Below are 19,905 nucleotides of genomic sequence, written 5' to 3'. Positions count from 1 at the left end.
CAGGGGACAAGGAGCAGGGGGGTTGAATGGGTCAGCGGTTCTAAGGAGGGAAGTCAGGGGGCGGGAAGTGGGAGGTGGTGGATAGGGGGCAAGGGCCCGGCTGTTCAGGGGGCACAGCCTTCCCTACCCGGCCCTCCATACAGTTTTGGAATCCCGATGTGGCCCTCAAGCCAAAAAGTTTGCCCACTCCTTCCTTACACTGTGAGATTTAAGCTCAATCTGTTTAGTTTATCAAAAACAAGCTCAAGTCGTGACTTGATCATGGTGTATAAGTGTCTTCAAAGGAGAGGATACTACGTGGAGAATCTTGTGGAGAAAGCCATACCAAGAACCAACAGCTGGAAGTTAAATCCAGATACATTCAAAATCGAAATGGAGCACAACATTTTAACAGGGAGGGCGATTAACCATTGGAACAAACTACTAAGGGAAATAAAGAAGACACTCTTTCTTGAAGTCTTCAGGTCAAGACTTGGTGCCTTTCTGGAAGATATGCTTTAGTCAAAAACAATACAGGGTAACTGGGTCACTATAGCCAGTAGTAGGTGGTCAGGAAATGGCTCTACTTGAGGATCACTTTAGATAAGCTGTTACCAGCAGGAGAGTGGGGTGGGAGGAAGTTTTGTTTCATGGTCTCTGTGTGTATATAATGTCTTCTGCAGTTTCCACGATATGCTATGCATCCGATGAAGTGAGCTGTAGCTCACGAAAGCTCATGCTCAAATAAACTGGTTAGTCTCTAAGGTGCCACAAGTACTCCTTTTCTTTTTACGAATACAGACTAACACGGCTGTTACTCTGAGACTAGATGATGTATCTAATGATCCCATCTGGTTTTAAAAGCTATTGAAAAGTCCCATTAAAAACCTATAGGATTGTGCTGCTTAATATCTTAGGTGAGTTTGAAACTCTGCCCCATTGCATCTAATTCCCTTAGCCGCTTTTAAAAATTCCACCCTGAAGACTTTCCAAGATGGGTAACACTAGGACTAAGGGAGAGAAGTGAGTAGTACATACATACAATAGAAGAATAAATGCTGTATGTTTTAGTTAAATCGCCCCAGGATGGGAATGAGCAAGGACAGAAGTTGTGCGTGTCTGTCCATGTGGTGGTTCTGGGGATGTTTTTGTTATGCTCATAAGCACTGTGTGAACACTGGTGACTACAAATTCATCTTCGGGAGTGGGACCAGGCTTCTTGTTAAACCAAGTAAGAGGCATGCATGTTCTCCCTTTGAATCCTTCGTGGCTGTTTTGTAGTTGATGGGACAGGTGAATTAGAATGGCAGCGTGCGAATGCATGAGCCTGATATTGGTGTAGCGAAGATGTCCATGCTGTTTGCTTATTGCGATATGAATAGCCCTTCCTCCTTTCTAGTTCTCACACAGCTGTCCATCATTCTAGTATCTGACGGGACTCGATATAAGGAGATGACAGATGGATAGACTTGGTTAAAGTTACTCCTGAATTATACTGTGGTGGGTGAGGAGCGAATTACCCCCATCCACCCAGGATAACGTAAAACACAGAGATAAACAGAACATCAGTCTGGTTATTAGCATGTTCCAGGGCTGTATCCTTTCTGTATCTGTAGAGGTCATTTGTGGCTTCACTACATTAAATCCTGAGCCTAGCCTGCAGGAAGGTGCATATGTTGGTAAAGGGCTCAGAGGAAGTCGAGGAATGATGTTTCTGTCACAGCATCAACCACTGTGTGAATAATGTAGGCGCTGGGGCCAAACTCACTTTTGGGGATGGAACCAGATTAAGAGTGAACCCAAGTAAGTGTGACATTAAATGCGCTAGTGGGGTCTAGCGGACAGGGGAGTAGTGTCCTGTTCCAGACCCTCCGCGTCTGTTCCTTTCTCTGCTCTGTGACCTTGGAGGCATCATTTTGTCTCTGTTTCCCATACCGCCCTTCCTATTTTAGACTGCAAGCTCTATGGGGCAGGGTCTGTCTCTCCACATATGCTTTGTGTAGCTCCCCAATGCAATGGGGCCCTAATCAGTGACCGCTGTGCCTCGGTCCCACAGCAATAGGCGTGAGAGTGATAAGAATGTGGCCCTGACCTTGGATGGAGATTCTAGGTGTTACGAGAGGACTAATAGTAAGAGGGAAGATTATGCTAAAATCTGACAGGTAAGAAGAGTAACTGCTTAACTTGGTCCAAAAGGGGGTTAATATAACTAGGACTAAGGGGGGCATAGGAAAACATTGGATGGGTCAGAATAAATGATGTGTATTCTATCCAAGAAGTGAAAGGATTGGAATAAGCAGGGTGGAATAGGTGTATATAAAATGGTTCCGGGGAAGTTTTTGTTGTGGTGATAAACACTGTGTGAACAATGATGGCTTCAAATTCACCTTCGGGAGTGGGACGAGGCTTCTTATTAAACCAAGTAAGATGCATGTGGTTGATTCCTTTTAATTATTCAAGGAGTGACTGGTTTTACATTGGAAGAGATGGGCAATTTGGAATGGCCAAGTAATAATAAACAAGTTTAATGTTATTATAGTGAACATGTCAGTGAAGAAAACTAGAAGTATGTCTGTCTATCTGTCCGTCTGTCACACTAGTTTGTGATGGGACCAAATGGAAGAATCTAGATTGCTTTGGGGTTGAGCATTATCCAGTTAGATTACAGCCAAGAGATGTCCACAGATAGGATGAGGCTTCTTAAACTAAGTTGCCCACAAAGTTCTCATTAGGCTCATGTTCCCTGTTGTATAGTACTCTGGAGGTCCAACCACCACCTTGGGCTACCATTTCACAGCCCAGTACTCTCTCTACATTCTCTCTCAACCACCCACGTGACAGCACAGACACGCCATTTTGTAGGGCTTTGTACCACAGTGTAAATACTGGCACACTGGGGAAGCTGGTATTTGGAAGCGGGACCAAACTTCTCGTTACTCCAGGTGAGCTGAATTCCCATTCTCTGTGAGCCTTATTCTAATCTCCACTGGCCACAGTGTGTGCTCAGGTACCACGGTGATGGGCATGACATAAGCACTGAAAAAGAAAAAGGACAGAGAAGGAGGAAGACATTGAGGTGCTGGACTGGGACTCAGATGGTCTGGGTTCAATTCCTGGCTCGACTCCATGTGAGACCTTGCAATAAATCCCTTAGGCAAGGAGTTTTCCAAAGAGCCTAGGGAATTATTTGCTTGTCTCCCATTGGGCAAGCAAACCCCTTTGAAACTCAACTCCATTAAATGCTTTGGAATAGCCTAACCATAATCTCTCTGTGCTTCAATTCCTCATCTGTAAAACGGAGACATTACTCCCTCTTTTGTGTGTCTTGTATAGTTAGAGTAAACTCTTCAGGGCAGGGACTCTTTCTCGCCTCGGTGCCTGGGCAGCGACCTGCACTAGGCGGCCCTGTTCTCAGTTAGGACCTTTATGGTCCACTGTCATATAAACAGTAATACAGGAGACTTGCACCAGTGTAACTGAGGCCAGAATAACACCCAGGGCATGTCTACATGGCAAGTTAATGCACAGCAAGCCAGGGTGTAAATCTACTGTGCTCAGCGTGCCACGTACTAACTGTTCAAGGTGTCTCCATCCGCGCCCTGGTAATAGCAATGCTTTCCAGCCTGACCGGCGGGGTGTGGAGGGTTCATTAATTAATGGTTGTATAGTGCCTTGACAATTTCAAAGGAGCCTGAGGGAGTCAGGCACCCAACTCTGGTTGAATTGCAATGGGATTTTGGCACCCAACACCCTTAGGGCTGCAAACATGAATGCGGGTCAAATGGTTTTGAATATACCAACATGTCAGTTAGATTTGAAAGCTGAAATCTAACAAACTAGATTTGCCAATCTGGTAAATAGTATAGCCAATATTCCAATGGACATCTCAGAGGGTTCTTTGAAAATCTCTCTCTAGAATTACTATAAAATTGTTATTTAATCATTATAGGGGGAGATCTGCAAATACACAAATGGATATTTAGGGACCTAAATCCCACTGGAAAAAAAATCAATGGGAGTTCATCACCTAGCTTCCCTCTGTGCTTTTGAAATTCTTCCCCATGGTTGGCATTAATTTTATTACTGCTGCTAAGTCATGTGAGGAGGATTCCTTGAAGAGAATGGTCAAGATCTTTGTGGTTGTATCCTTGCTTCTCTAGCTGAAGGTGTGATCCTGGAAACACCCAATCCATTGTTTTGAAATCAGTGCTAATGAATGGAAGTTGAGGAACAGGTTCTGTGAGCTTAGACGTGTTTTTGATACAATGCATAGCACAGTGTGAACTATGGGGCAGGAGATATATTCATCTTCGGCAAAGGAACAAAAATATCAGTCGAACCCAGTGAGTATGTAACCCATTGCAAGATGGAACAACATCAAGGGATTTCAAGAGGTGATTGAATTATGAAAAAAAAATAAAGAAAAAATGATTCACTAATTGATGAGTAAATATTGCAAGAATGTACCTGAATATTATTCAGTCATCTCTAGAGATGGTAGAAACATTTCTTTGTAAGGGTCTTAACTGAAATTTTATGGGGAAATTAATCAGATAATTTATCCACAAATATTATTTAACCAACACTAAGGTGGTATTTTCAGTGGAGTCGAAGGAAGTTAGGTGTGTCAATGGGAGTTGGGTAAAGAATGACCTTCGTCTCTGTTATCCCAGTCCTCGTTCATACAGACATAAATAATGATGAGGGGACTATAAGAAAATATAATGTTTTGTGGTTCTTGAGTGGTACTCTGATACTGTGGTGATGGGCACTGAGAGAGAGAGAGAATTTATAAGTACATTACTGGTGTATCAATGTCAAATATGCCTTGAATATTTATCTTACAGCATTCAGAGACAGAAGCACTTTAATTTCTGAGGATAGATAGAGACAGATACTCTGAATGGAAGGATGGATACAGGTATTGCAATGGAAGGAAAGAAAGAAAGAAAGAGAAAGAAAGAAGTTGATATCTAGGCATGTTTTTGCTGCAGTAATAATTGCTTTTTGCATGCCAGTAGCTTCAAAGTCATGTTTTGGAATGGGATGAGGGTTCTTGTTAAACCAGGAAAGTTGCATGCAATGTTTAAATTTAACAGGGGAAGTGTCTATATATTTGGCATTGGAGTGATCATGCAACAAATGCTAAATGCTGATATAAATAGGAAAATAAGTGGATATCTCTTGAGTTGCCATCACTCTAGGTATCCAGAGATGAGACCCCCCAGAGAACCACTGTGGATTCTATTGGTCTTCTCTACTCTCCACTTCAGTGACAACCCACTAGTTTCTTTAACAATGGAGTATTTATAAATCTCTGAACAGCATCTCTTCACTCACTATCAGTCTGAGATGGGAAAGTTCTATTCCCATCAATATATTACCCAGGGTTACAATTTCAGCTCCATTGAAGTCAATGACCAAAACTTGCATTGACTTCAATGGTCCAGAGTTTCACCCCAGGTTTAACAATCCAATCCCCCCGGCCTATAACACAACCCCCGGGTCTCTCTTCGGTCTATGTCCTAGGTGTTGGGGCCCCACAACTATCTCACTGTCCTAGACTGCTGTCCCTTGAAGACCCATGGGTCTTGACTTAGACACACTATTTTGTAGAGGTCTGTGTCACGGTGTTGATTCTGGGGCAAGGGGGAAACTCATATTTGGCAGTGGAACTAAACTTCTAGTTACCCCAGGTGAGCTGAATTTCTATTCTCTATGAGTAGCTGGACCTGATGTTGATCTAAGTTACATGAGGTTATACAAATGGGAGTGACATTGATTCCAATAAAAAAAAAAAAGGAGTACTTGTGGCATCTTAGAGACAAACAAATTTATTTGAGTATAAGCTTTCCCGAAAGCTTATGCTCAAATAAATTTGTTAGTCTCTGAGGTGCCAGAAGTATTCCTTTCTTTTTGCGGATACAGACTAACACGGCTGCTACTCTGAAACCATTGATTCCAATGGACGTACTCCTGTTTTGCGCTGCGATGAGTGGAAAGAGAACCAGTCCCATTGACTCCAGTGAAATTATTCCTGATTTATACGTGGATGAGTGAGGGAAGAATCACTCTGATCTATCTGAGATAATAGAAAATATATGGGCAGAGAACTAACATGTTCCTATTTATCAGCATATCCTAGAAAGGCTTTTGTGGATCCAAAAGGTCATTTTGCAGAGGCCATAATTGTTCTGCCTTATATCCTGCACTTAGCACAGAGACCACTGGGTAGATCAGTGAGGAGATGGTGGTGGATGCAGGGTGAGGGTTTCTGTCACTCTGTGAACCGCTGTGTGAATTATGGAGGAGCAGGGACTGGACTCATCTTTGGGGATGGAACCCAGGTGAGAGTGAAGCCAAGTAAGTGAGAAGTGAGGTGAGAACGTGAAAATGTCTGATGAGCGTGAAGTGGAGCAGAGAGGGGAAGAGCTTAGAGTTCTCCAAAATATATGTAAATAGGGTTAAGGAGAATCAAGAAGGTCAGGGAGTTTGAGGCGGGATTAGGACTAAGCAGAACAAAGTTCAATTCCCATATTTACCCTTTTTGGGCAAGTCACTTAAGCTGGAATTTTCCAAAGAGCCTAAGAGATTTCGGTGCTCAGGTCCTGTTGAAACTCAATAGCAGTTAGGTGTCAAAATCCCAGCTACAATCTCTGTTTCAGTTCCTCAGCTGTAAAATGGGGACATTAATCGTTTCCCGCACACACACTTTGGCTGAGATTTTAAAAGCCACCTAGGGGATTTGGACACCCAATTCCTATTATTTTTTAATGGGAACCTGACATCTGACTCCTTCAGGCAGCTTTGAAAACCTCAATAACTCTCTTAGGTGGGCATGGTCTCTGGCTCTGCATCTGAGCAGCCCCCAGTTGAATGGGAAAAAAGTATTTCCTTTTATCAGTGTTATATTTGCTGCCTTTCAATTTCTTTGAATGTCTCCTTGTTCTTGCACTATAGATTTTCATAGCTGAGGGATATGGATAACACAAGCCATAGCATTTCATCCATATACCCCTGCCCTGAGCCCAATAACTAGTGTTTGGGTAAAGCATATCTTCCAGAAAGCCGTCCGAAGCCACCACAAAATGGAGGACCCGCCATTTTCCATGGTAGCTTGTTCCAGTGCTTAGGAGGCTGGGTAAATAGATGTGCCAGATCTACCGTCTCTCTCTCGCTCATTCATATTTTATATTCCTGTAATATGTCCCCTATTATTCTCTTGACTGGCTTTTTCAAAGTTGCCTCAGGGAGTGAGCTGTTCGTCTCCCTTTAATTTAAATGGAAACTTGAATATAATGAGGTGTATATTGGACTTGAACTCAGCCGACGTGGTTTCTATTCACAACTCTTCCAGTAACCTGCTACTTCACCGCCCCCTGCCTCAGTTTCCCCATTTGTAAAATGGGGATAAAGATGCTGACCTCCTTTGAAAAGCGCGGTCAGATCTACTAATGATAAGAAGCGGGTATTGTTATCATTAACGCTCTTCAGCCCCTTTGAAACTCCCAGCCCTCCTCTCTAAAGTATCGGATGAATTCAATGAGAGGTTAAGTTATAGGAAAAGGTCATATCAGAAGTGTGAAGTGTAAGAAAGACAGATAAAAATATTGGTTTCAGGATTCAAAATGAGCAGTGGGTTCCGAGGAACCACAGGCCTGTCTTTGGCAGCACAGAGGGGGCTCTGCCGGAAACAATGTGATTTTTTGGACAGGCACAAAGTTATCAGTTGAAGCCAGTAAGTATAAAACCCCGTAACAGACAAAACAATGTCAGGGAGTTAGATGTGGAAACTATTATTCATGATATGAATAAATCATGCACTGATTAATGGGGGGAAATCTCATCTGGTTTAATTGATCATTATTAATCCAGCCACAGTGCTGGGAAACGTCTGTTTGCAGCAACATGCACTGGGAAAAGTGAATTAAATACCTTAGTCCGAGCTGTTATTCCACCTGCTCCTGCTGATGTAATGGGGATAATTAGAAAGTGGCTGTAAGCGAATATCCAGTGTAGTAGCCATTGAATGGAAATGGGCAGCAAGAGAGAAAGAAAAGACAGACAGACCTATGTGGAGGCTGCCATGGTATTTACTAAGTGATAAATACAGAGAGAGTGAAAGGGTCAGGAAAGTGGCCAAATGAAAGGAGAATGAGTGATGGATTGAGGGATAAATAGAGGCACAGACAATGATCGATAGAAAGAACTGGGTGGCTAAAGTGGTAGAAAGAAAGAGATAAGACTTAGTGCTTATGATCCTTGCAAGTGTTTCCAAGGCTCAATGCAAAGAATATGTGGGCCAAATCCTCAGCTGGTGTAAATCAATGTCGCTTCACTTCACTTACCATCTAGTCCCTTCCCCTCCGTGCCTCTTTATCCCCATTTCACAGAAGGGGATGATGGTATGAATCTCCTTCGCAAAGCATATTGAGATCTACAGATGGAAAGTGGTGTAAGGGGTAATATCTGTTATTGGACCAACTTCTGCTGGCTAGAGAGACCAGCTTTCGAGCTACACAGAGCTCTTCTTCAGGTTCTCGAAAGCTGGTCTCTCCCACCAACAGAAGCTGATCCAGTAACAGATATTACTTCACCCACCTCATCTTGCTAATATCCTGGGACCAACATGGCTACAACACTGTGTCGAAAGAGTAGCTGTTATTATTAGAAGTCCCAGGAACTCCACTCATTTACACCAGGTGAAGATCTGGCCCATGTGGAATAAGTGCCGTGAGTCTGCTTCTTCTCATGCCAGGCATTGGCCAATAATAGTTCCACCGATTCCAGTGGAGTGCCCGCTGACTTTCCCCTTTCGCTGAGGCAGGTGGATCGGGCCTGTTGTCGTTCAGGGAGGCAGCCAAGGGAGAGTGGAGGTTGCATGGGTGTGTGGGGACAATTCTGAGCACGTTCTTGTTGTACCAGAAAACACTGTGTGAACATCAACAGCTACAAACTCGTCTTCGGGAAAGGGACCAGGCTTCTTGTCAAACCAAGTGAGAGGCCAGAGTTTTATTCATTTGAGCCGTGGCTAGGGCAGTTGGGTTCCCAGTGAGTGTTATTAAGGGCTATTTAGGGTGGCAATAGCCTAGTGAATATCTGTTTGATATTGTAACAGTGCAGGGATCAGTGAAATGTAGCTAGCTGTCCAATTAACATCCAATCTTTTTTCCATTGATTTCCATCACCATAGTGTCTGATGGGCATCGTTAGAGCAAAGGAAGATTAGATAAATAAATAAATGGAGCAATTATTTTAAATAACCCAAGTGTCACAAATTCCATCCCCTTCCTATGAGATACCATCCACAACCCAAGACTTCCTGTGTTTTGCCCTAAATTGTCTCCCACTATGGTTTGCTTCCCCCACACCATTTTGTAGTGCCTCGTGTCTGGGTGTGAACACGGGGGGTTACAGCAAACTCACATCTGGAGCAGGGACCAAACTTCTGGTATCTCCAGGTATGTTTAATGCCCCAGGGTTTTTTTTAAACTGGTTTTTCAACTTCATTAAGAGTAGAATTATATACAGGCAGGTAGGGCAATTCCCCCCATTGGTGTAAATCAGGATACATTGACTATCACTTGAGTATGGAGCTATGTTGATTTACGCTCGACCCAAAGATGCCGGTGTGATGTTCATTGGCGGGTTTGAGAAATTCAGTAATAATTAGAGGTGGTCAGAAAATGGAAGGATTTTTTCGTGAAAATTTTCAGCAAAAACCACAGGGTTTTTTTGGTTCTCACTGGAATTTGCATCCAAAAAGGTCAACGTTTTAGTGGAAAACCCTAAACACCCATAATTGCTCTATTGCCAGCACCTGAAAACCAAAAATATTCAGCTGAAAAGTTGCAGGTTTCGCCCAACAATTTTTGATTTTCATGTTCTTTGGGTTTGCCAAAGAAGAGTTTAAAAAAAAAAAAAGGAAATGAAAGGGAAGGGAAGGGAAGGGAAGGAGGCAGCTTCCATGAAGGTTTTCATTCAGTTGAAAACTCAGTTTTCCTTTGAAGGGAAGTTTGGCAGAAATGTTTCTGACCAGCTCTAAGAGGGAAAAATCAATTTTATTTTCATAGCCCTGCACTGATTTTTTTCTAGAAAGTGGTCATTATCTTGTAGTTAGGGCACTGACTGGGGACTGAGAATAACTAGGGTTTCTTTCCAATTCTGCCAGTGTCTCCCTGTGTGATCTGGGACAAATCATTCCTGGTGCTTCAGCTCCTCCTCTTCAAATTCATAATATGGTACTTTCGTGTCTATTTCCATTGTAGGCTCTTTGGGGCAGAGGCTGTCTCTTCTTCAGTTTGTACAGCTCCTAGCACACTGTGCTCCTGGATTTGGTTTGGACCCCTAGGTGTGTTACAGTAATATGTGTGTGTGTGTGTGTGTGAAGTGAGAGAGAGAGAGAGATTACACATATATTCTCTTTACGTATAGTTGTAAGTGTATATATACACATGAACGTAGCTGGAGCCTGGACATCAGCCGATTTGCTAAAAGCAAGGAAGTGGAGTTTTGGTTGCATCCAAAATCACTGTGTGAACTAGGAGGCTCAGGAACCAGACTTACCTTTGGGAGTGGCACCCAGGTGAAGGTGGAACCCAGTAAGTGAGAAGTAAGATGAGGAATATGGGTTAATATGCAGGGTGCAGACACCAGAGGGGGGTGCTTAATTTGTTGGAGGGGCTGGTAATGGGGTGAAACTGAGCAAAAAAGTAAGAATCTTGTTAAATGACAAGGGACAGAATAGACGCCCCAGGTGATCAGATATCACGGAACAAGGATCATGTGTGTACTGAGACAGACAGATGGACAGAGATACTGCGGTGAAAGATACCCCAGTTGGAAGGACAGACAGATAATGCAGATGAAATAAAGGGCATAGACACTGTGGACGGAAGGACAGATAAAGAGAGAGAGGTGCAAGAACAGATAGCCAGATTTACCTGTCCTGGGGAATGGGGCTTCCATCCCCTTCCCTTGGTGGGGTCATCCCACTGTTCAGTGCCTCCTGTGTGCGGATAGAGCTCCACACCCAGCCCAGAGAGCTATCCCCGGCCCCACCATTTTGTAGAGGCTTGTGTCACAGTGAGGACCGGGGGATTTGATAAGTTTCTGTTTGGAGCTGGGACTAAACTTGTGGTTTCTCCAGGTACGTTCAGTGTTCCCAAGTGACTTTTGTTTTGTTTAATCTGTCTTGGCGTTTTGGGAAGCGCTTTCCCAGTTAGCTGGTTGTGTTTTGGCCCTGCCGGGAGTAAAGGTGTAGGTCAGGGCCAGCCCCGTAGCTGGTATGAATTGGTGTAGCTCCCTGACCCCAAAGGAGCTGTGCTGACTGAGGCCTCCTGAGGCTCTGGCCCGACACCACGAGCCATTAGAGGGGGGCATGAATGGGCCGGTGGCAGGAGGAAGTGCTAGAAAGTGACTGAGGTGCCTTGCCAGACTGGAGCAGACCTGGGGTCTATCTGATAGTGCCCATTGTCATCATGAATGACTATGGATGGGCCTGTGAACAGACTGTGGATAGTCAGTCTCGCTCTTCGCCTGTCCCAGTGACTATCGACTTATGCGAAACCATCTGCTCCACCCTGGACTCAGCTGTGCTGGCCCTGAGTACCTTTCCCAGACCTGAAGAAGAGCTCACCGTAGCTTGAAACCTTGCCTCTTTCACCAGCGGGAGTTGGGCCAATAAAAGATATTCCCTCATCCAGCTCGTGTCGCGATAGGCCAGTGGTTAGGGCGTGGATGTACTGAGACCTGCATTCAAGCCCCTGCTCCGTTGACTTAACTATAAAAAGTGGAACAGCTTCAACAGGAGAGAATGAGAAGGCTTCGTCCCACTCTATCCCGCAGCCCAGCGGCTACAGCATTCTCCTGCAATGCGAGAGAGCCGGGAACAAATCCCGTCTCCACATCAGGCAGAGAAGGGAATTGGACATGGGTATTCTACATCCTAGGCGATTACCCCAACCACTGGGCTAATATTTATAAGGAGGTCCCCTCCAGGCTAGGCTAGGCCTGCACCAAGGCAGGTACCCCGGACAACCAAGTGTAGACGGTACATGCTGGGAGTAGTTAAAATACTGCCATGTAAGACAGGACTCCTGGGTTCCATTCCTCCCCCCGTGGCTGACTCACTTTGTAACTTTGGGCAGGCATTTATTCTCTGTGACTCAGCGCCGTCAGGAAAGCTCGTGAAGGCTTCCTGGGCTGTGTGGAGTTTGGAGCAGATCAGCTGCTGTTTGGATGAGGGACGTGGCTAAGGTCAGCTCAGGTGAGCAGGACATGGACAAATCCACAAAAGCAGAATGTGGAAAGTGCACGACGGAACTGGAATGCAGCACTTCATATTTGTGGCTGGTTTTCATGAGATAGATAAATATAACCTGAGAAATGCACTACTTGACCTATTAAGTCCTTATCACCCTCCTGTGCATTGCTAGAATCTCTCAGGTCATCACATACATCCTAGAGTTACAGAAGTCAGGGATGAAAGAGACTGGGCAGGTCTTTCCCATCCAGGTGCCAATGGTCTGTTGATCCTATAATATTCACTAGGGACCTTTTACACTCCTTCCAGTACACTTCCTTTGGGAAATCATTCCCCAGCTCCTCTGACCTGTTTTGTACGACATGGTAAAGGGAATGAGCTGGGACCATTGCCTGCATTTCGTAGAGGCCTGTGTCACAGTGTGACTAATCAGGGAGTGCGGGCAGTCGTATTTGGAACTGGGACCAAGCTTCTTGTTACCCCCGGTGAGTTTGATTTGCCTAATGCTGCTTCAACAGCAAAGCCAGCCATCCCTTTTAGACAATTGTGGTGTACTGAAAACCGGTGCTAAAATTACAGCTTTCCCTTTCAATTCCAAGGGGGCTGCTTGCAGGTTAGGGGGCTCTGGGGGAAGTGCAGGATCCTCAGCAGTTATTTGCAAAGTGCCAGCCCAGAGCAAGTTGTTCCTCTCTGCCTTAAGGAGAAGCCTGCTTTGTCTCTTGCTGGGTTTGGTTCTTGATAATGAGAGTTGTGGAGTCTAAGAGATAAAGCAGTGTTACCTTGCAATCTTCCAGAAAGATAAAACTATAAACTACTCTAACTTCTCTGCACGTATGCTGCGAATATAACACCAGCGAGGGAGTGGGCCAGGCTTTCATGGCACCCAGGTTGCCTAGACAGCTTTGACAATGTCAGCCTAAGTAACTTGACCAAGGTCACACAGAGTCTGTGACAGCAAAGCTGGGATTTGAAGGCAGATCTCTTTGTACCAGCCCAGCCAAAAAGAACAAACAAACAAACCAACCAGCCTTTCCCTTTACTTCACTAGCTGTAGCAAGTACAGACTAAGTGGACCTAGGAATCCCTGGGGATGGAACTAGATACCTCTTTTCCATCTCCAATTCCCATACGATGATGGCAGCAAAAGGGGTCCAACATGGACACATGGGGAAAATCCAGTTAGAAATGGACTTATAGACCTGGTGTCCAAAGCAGGAAGTGTTCTGAAAACCCTAATGGAGGGCAGAATCGTGTCACACATCAGCCCAGTCACGGATGTTCTTGTAAAGGCTTCCTGGGTTGTGTGAATTACGGAGGTGGGGGATATAAGCTCACGTTTGGAAAGGGGACCAGGCTGGCGGTCAAGCCGGGTGAGTATAAAATAACGATGAAATGATAAGGGCAGAAGAAGAGATTGTGTTGATGGCTGCAGAAGACAATGATTCGCATTCCATGGAATACAGAGAGATACCTAAGTGATCCTGCAGATGGAAAGATAGAAAGATAGAGGGTTAGGAAGAAGTATTCATGGGGATAGATCAATACAGCAGTGCGACAACAAGTGAAAGAAAGAAAGAAAATATAGTAATGAGGGACTTATAATTAGACAGAATGGATCTGAGTAACTAGATGTGTACATATACAGAAAGGCAGGGTACAGATAGATAGGATCTTGAGGCCTGGAGATTCTATTAGGTGACCCACCTGGGCATGAAAACCCTTGTATTTATTAAGAGGGAGTACAATTTTCAAATGAATGACCTTGGGTCCCATCTTCGAGTGACTCAGGAGGCTAAGGGGGAAAAAATCCTATGTACTTAGAAGCCTAAGACCTACTGGCTTTCAGCGAAACTTGGGCTCCTAACGGCTAACTTTTCCTAGGTATTTCGGTGACTAAAGATGCAGATAGGAAATTCAATGGGAATTAGGCACTTTACTCAGTTTGACACTTTGAAAATCCGACTAGGTGCCTATCCGCACCTTTGGGCTTCTAAATACCTTTGAAAATCTGACCATAAGGTATTTAGGTGCTGAGTGGGATTTTTCAAAAGCACCTAGACACTTAACGTCTATTGATGTTAATGGGTGCGAGGTGCCTAGGGTCTGTTGAAAATTCACTTGGTACCTAAATACCTTTAAATCTGGCTCATGTCACTTCTGAAAATTTTATCCAGAATCTTTTCACATGATCATATAATTCCTAGGTTTAGAAGAGTCAGGGTAGGAAATTACTTCGTAAATCACCCAGTCAAACTCCAATCTCTGGGTAAATATTGGATTCCTGACGAGATTTCCACCAGGGATTTCTTCAGTTCTTTTAACAAATGACTCGAGTAATGTGATTTCTCAGTCGAAACGAAATAGTTTTACAAATTTCATGTCACCTGAAAAAAAAAAATCAGACTGACTTGAGACAGTCACCCTCCCATTTCGTAGAGGCTGGCGTCACAGTGTGAAAACTCAGGGCTATGGAAAAATCATATTTGGAACTGGGACCAAACATCTTGTTACCCCAAGTAAGTTGACCTCTCTGTGCTGCTTTAACCAAACGAACCATTTTAAAGGAGTCCTGTGGTACAGCTGGGGATGGAACCGAGATTTCCCGAGTCCCATCCCAAACACAAGACCATCTTCGTCTTGAATACATTAGCAAGTCGGGTGATGGATCAGCAAGACCAGGGGTATGAGCCTAGATGGAACTTTTCCAGCTCCAATTCTATCAGGTTTTGAAATCAAAGAGGGCCCATGATGGACACATTGGAACTGCAGCTGAAACAGACTTGCAGACTTTGTGTCCGAAATAGGAACATTCCGTAAAAGCTTAAGTGCAAGCAGAATATTAGGTAAGGTCAGTGCCATGAAGAAGGTTCTTGTAAAGGTTTTCTGGGCTGTGTGAGTTATAGAGGAGATAAGCTCACGTTTGGAAAGGGGACCAAGGTGATGGTGAACCCATGTGAGTATGGCACAAGGACAAAAGGAAAAAAGGCTTCAGGGAGAGAGGCAACCAGTTTCTCATTGAAGTTCAATGGAAGTTGGCTGTCTAACTTTGAAAAATATCAATCATAGTGCAGAGGATACATGATGGAACTGAAATGCAGTGTCTCAGTATTTTGTGGTAGGTTTTCATGGCAAATCAATAGATCTATGAATGGAAAGAGTATGGCTAGATACCACAATGATTAGCCATTAACTTTAAAAAATAGTTTTCAAAACCTGGATGTGGCGGTTCAATGACAAGACCGGAACACAGCTTTTAGCAAGCAAGCGAGCTGGTCTGCTAACGGGCTGCCGCCTGTCAGCTTTCCACCTTCCCCTTTATTCTCTCTCTCCCCCCGCGCATTACATTCTCCAACAGATAAAGGAATACACTGGCTTTGTTTAACATTCTTATTTACCCAATTTCTATCTACCGCATTCCTTGCTCTCGGGCCTTGAGCCCAGTCCTGGGAGGGCTTCCCACGGTTCATGTCATCTGGGCGAGATTCCAAGGTTCATGCCCTTGAGAGGAGCTGTGTGTGCGCAGCTCCAGCACAACACTCCGGGTGTGCCCTGAATGTTGCCAAGCGCATGAACCCTGTATGAATCCCACACCTGGACTTTCTGAAAATGTCTGTCAGTTACAAAATGGAATTTGGATAACTCCCATTATGAACCAAAAATGATCAAAATGGGTATATTAAGGCTATATTTATAAATAATGTATACACGGTCAATAATCGATTATTCGGTTTTGTGAGCCTGTCAGAGGCATGATTAAGTATGTACTGTGAACAGTTATAACTCATCAGTAGAAGGTGCTAAAGAAAGGTACAATCCATGGTTATGAGCTAGTTTACTGCCTTGTTGGATTCTATAACAGTCTAAGAACAGTTGATTAACCATTCAGTAAATACCGATCAGTTGTTTCTTTAACTTTTATAAACTATACGTAAATGGAACCTGAGTATAACTGGTTGGAATCTAGTCTAGTCAATGTCTGTACCCCACTCCTCACCATAGTATCACAGAGGTCTGGTAGATCATATTTAGCTGAAATCCACTCTAACAATATTTTTCCTTGCCATATACTGTAGGGACCTCACTTAGTATCTATGCAAGCTTGGAAGATGCCGCAATTCGATAGTGACAGGCACCAATGCAAAGCCCTGCAGTAGACAGACAGACAGAACGCATGCATGGTTTTGGAAATGTACTAGCTGACGCCACCAAGGCCTTATAACCCTCACTTATTTCTCTTCATATCATCCTATAAATTCCAGAATGACAAATGTGAGAGAAGAATAAGGGATTACTGGGTCAGCCAATTCCATGCTTCCATCTCTTAGCCATCGCTGGGTTTTTTCCCACCCATCTGGGTCCCCAGAGATGTGTTAAACTGATTTGTCCAATGGGATTTCCCAGCCCTTCTCTGGGAGAGCATTTCACAGCTTCTCCACTTCGTATCCAAGATGAGCAGGCGGTTGAAAGAGTCACCTCCCATTTTGTAGAGGCTGGTGTCCAGTGTGAGTAATGAGGGGCTAGGGAAAACTCATATTTGGAATGGGGACCAAAGTTCTAGTGACTCCGGGTAAGTTTTCAAGGGTTTGTTTTTGAAGCGGCTTCCCATGTAGGTTTAAGGCCAGGTAAGAAGAAAAATTGCCCCCTATGTTATTATTCATCGTGTTTATGACATTAGTGCCTGAGGCCCAGCCTGGAAAGGGGCCCCGTTGCGCGAGGTGCTGCCAGTCCCCTGCCCCCGAAGAGCGGACAATCGAAATAGAGCAGGACAGGCCCACTGTGAGGGAAGAAGTCAGAGTGAACAACGGGATGGCAGCATGGCATGTTAGTGCCACGACTTTTTAGCTGAATTAAGTGAGGAGGAATCATCTAAATGAAAGGACAAGGGAAGGGAAGGGGGTGAGGAGGACACGGCAGGGGAGAGGGAGGTAGGAGGGACAGTGTGAAGTGCTTAACATAATAAATCTTCACAATCCTACCAAAATAGAAGAAAATGGATTTTTCCTCCAAAATGGAAAATGTTCCAAAGTACAAATTTGTGCTATGGGGGTAAAAAAAAAAAACAAAAAACCAACAGCCATGTGACAAAAATGTGCAATCAAGGAACTGCTAATGAAAAGCTAAAGTGTGGAATGACAACCGAAAAACAAGCGTAATGAGAAACAATCATTAACAATTTCAAGGAAATCAAATCCCTTAGGTGGCTTTAAAAATCATAGAATCCTAGGACTGGAAGGGACCTGGAGAGGTTATCTAGTCCAGTGCCCTGAACTCATGGTATTATCTAGACCATGCCCTGGCAGGTTGGAAAAAAAATCTAGGGTAATGTTTCCACGTTGAAAATCAAGCATGTTTAGTGGGGAAGAGCGGTAGCAAAGAAAAGTTTCAAGCACCTCTACTTGGTATCCATAGAATGAAGTATTCTAGATTAAGTAACCGAGGGCTAAATTCTGGTAAATGGAAATAGGCCTGGAAAGCTCCCCTGGAGTGTGAATACGGAGGTGGAGGCCATCAGGTTCTCTCTGGAAAGTGGAACCACGCTGGCGGTCAAGGCACAAAAAGGAAATGAGAAGGGCAGACTAGGAGAGCTCGCTGCGGGAACCGGAGTTGAATGATTCAGGGTGGATTGAGGGAGCACCGTGTATCCAGGGATATTTTAAACAATGGTTTCAAAACTGGGAAAGTGTAGAAAACAAATTCTTTCCGTTTCAAAATGGAGTCTGGCCAACTCCCAGCGGGTTTCCAAATGGGTGAAGGAAATTCTACGCGCTGGATAAAAACTGAAACGTAAGAACGAAAACTGCGGGGGGTCAAGTAAAATTTGAAACTGAGTTTTTTTCGAAAAATGGGAAAAAGTATCAGTTTGAGAGGGGGGTAAAATACCCATTTTCATGAAACAGCCTCATACTGGAAATAGCGTGAATGAAAAGTTGCAGCTCGCATACCAAAACTGTTCCCTACTTTGGCACTGCGAACACGTCCCTGAGGGCAGAAATGCTGGAATAGGTCAGTGCGGTTTAGCAATTCTCGTAACGGCCTTGGCTGGGGTGTGAATTATGGTGGTGGAAATGACAAGCTCCCATTCGGTAGAGGGAGGCAGGCTGAGGGTCGAGCCCAGCGAGTATGGCCCAGAGAGGCAGGCTATGAAAAGGGTAGGACGGAACCAGAGTGCAATGATAGAGAGAGAAATAGACAGAACTCAAGTCCACGACCACTCTGGTGTCTGTGAGGATCAAATTCATGCACCTTTATGAGGGGCGAGATACTATGAAGCTGGAACCTATGTAAGCACCTGGATTGAGAGAACAGTAAGAGAAAAACCACCACATTCATCCTGAAGTCAGAGAGTTTCCGAGTGGTTTCTTCGGACTCATTCTTGAGGAGAGTATTGTAATGGTTCGGACTGGGGTGGGAATGCTGGAATCTAGGACAGTGATCTTTGGAGCTGGAGCAGAACTCTTAGTGCTTCCAAGTGAGGTTTCCTAATTAAAATAGTCATTATGGCAGAGATTTGTAAATCATCTATTTCTAACCAGGAATTTTAATGTGAATGAGGTATCCAGCTCCTGAAGCAGCCAAATCTAGGCCAAAAAATTCTTTTGACTTTTCTAGATCAACCTAAACATCTTCTATTTTATGTGCATTTTCTTTTTTTTCTCCTCCCTCCCCCGCCCCCCCGCACTTCATTAAGTGGAGCTTTTGGCACTGCTTGAAAATGATATTTTTTAGAGCTGGTCAGGAAGTGGGTTTTTCCTCCCCCGTCCCTGTTTAAAGAAAAGTTTCCGCAATTTTCTAAACTTCATCTAAATATTGTTCAGAAACTTTTTGTTTCCACTGAAAACCCGAACCGCCCCAGAATTGGTTTTGTTTTGGGCAACCCAATGTGGTTACTTGAAAAAAAGAAACAGGTTTGGGTTTTGCCACAAACAACCCAAAAACGGTTTTCAGGTTTATGGCTCTTCAACAAACATGCCCAGGTTTGTCAATGAAAACAGAACTTTATCGCTCAAATATTTTCATTTAATTGAAAAGCAATTAAAAAAAGATGGAAGATGTTGTACCAGCTCACATATTTTTTTCCCAAAGGGGATGAAGTGGTTTTGACTGATGTAGGTGTCCCTGCGTGGGGTTCTCTGCTTGTGTTATACAGATCAGACTAGAGGCGTTTGTGATCCCTTCCCGCCTTTAATTTATGGCTGGGGATTTCAAAAGGAGCCAGAGGTCAGGTATCTTGGGCTGGCATAGCTCTGTTGGTTAGGGCGTGAAGAGCTCTGATCCCTGTGCTGGCTGAAGTTCCTAGTTTAGATGCAGTTAGACCAGCAAAGCTGCGTTTTTACTGACAGAGCTTGTCCCTCTCAGAGGGGTGGGCTGATGGACACTGGTTCAAAGCACACCTTTGCAGATTAGCGTCCGCACTAGGAAGGCCTTGGTGTTCATGGTAGCCTAAGGGAGTTAGGCACCCAGATCCAAACTCTATGGAAGTTGGGCGTTGAACTCCCTGAAACGCTCAGCCTGTGCATGTATGTAAAGTTACCTCCAAGGAATTTGTTTTGTTTTTTTCCCCCCAATGAGTTTAACAAATTCCTTAGGAAGAAACTTCTGCTGTGGGAAAATTGCCTCATAAGGGCCAGATTTTTAAAGGTATTTTGAAAAGCATAAAGGAA

At 44.2% G+C, this 19,905-nt stretch overlaps 1 long non-coding RNA gene across 49 annotated transcripts in view; it reads left to right on the top strand.

Moving 5' to 3' along the window:
* Positions 1-19,905, top strand: part of LOC119567900 — a 111,373-nt gene that overhangs the window by 82,936 nt on the left and 8,532 nt on the right. Inside the window, exon 1 of one of the 49 annotated variants that reach the window (XR_006285569.1) lies at positions 1,764-1,782. The exons of 39 other annotated variants lie outside the window; for them this stretch is intronic. This is a non-coding gene — a long non-coding RNA (uncharacterized LOC119567900). Of the gene's footprint in view, positions 1-1,763; positions 1,783-2,382; positions 2,402-2,902; positions 2,922-5,656; positions 5,676-8,934; positions 8,976-10,561; positions 10,581-11,109; positions 11,129-13,595; positions 13,615-16,792; positions 16,812-18,694; positions 18,714-19,905 lie in introns of those variants that run through there. 9 more of the 49 variants (XR_006285556.1, XR_006285550.1, XR_006285543.1 and 6 more) reach the window with 9 other exon arrangements.

The sequence above is a fragment of the Chelonia mydas genome, chromosome 13 (genome assembly GCF_015237465.2).
Source record: "Chelonia mydas isolate rCheMyd1 chromosome 13, rCheMyd1.pri.v2, whole genome shotgun sequence".
Lineage (NCBI taxonomy): Eukaryota > Metazoa > Chordata > Testudines > Cheloniidae > Chelonia > Chelonia mydas.
Note: the sequence above shows the minus strand (reverse complement) of the source record. Positions and strands in the feature narration are given on the sequence as shown.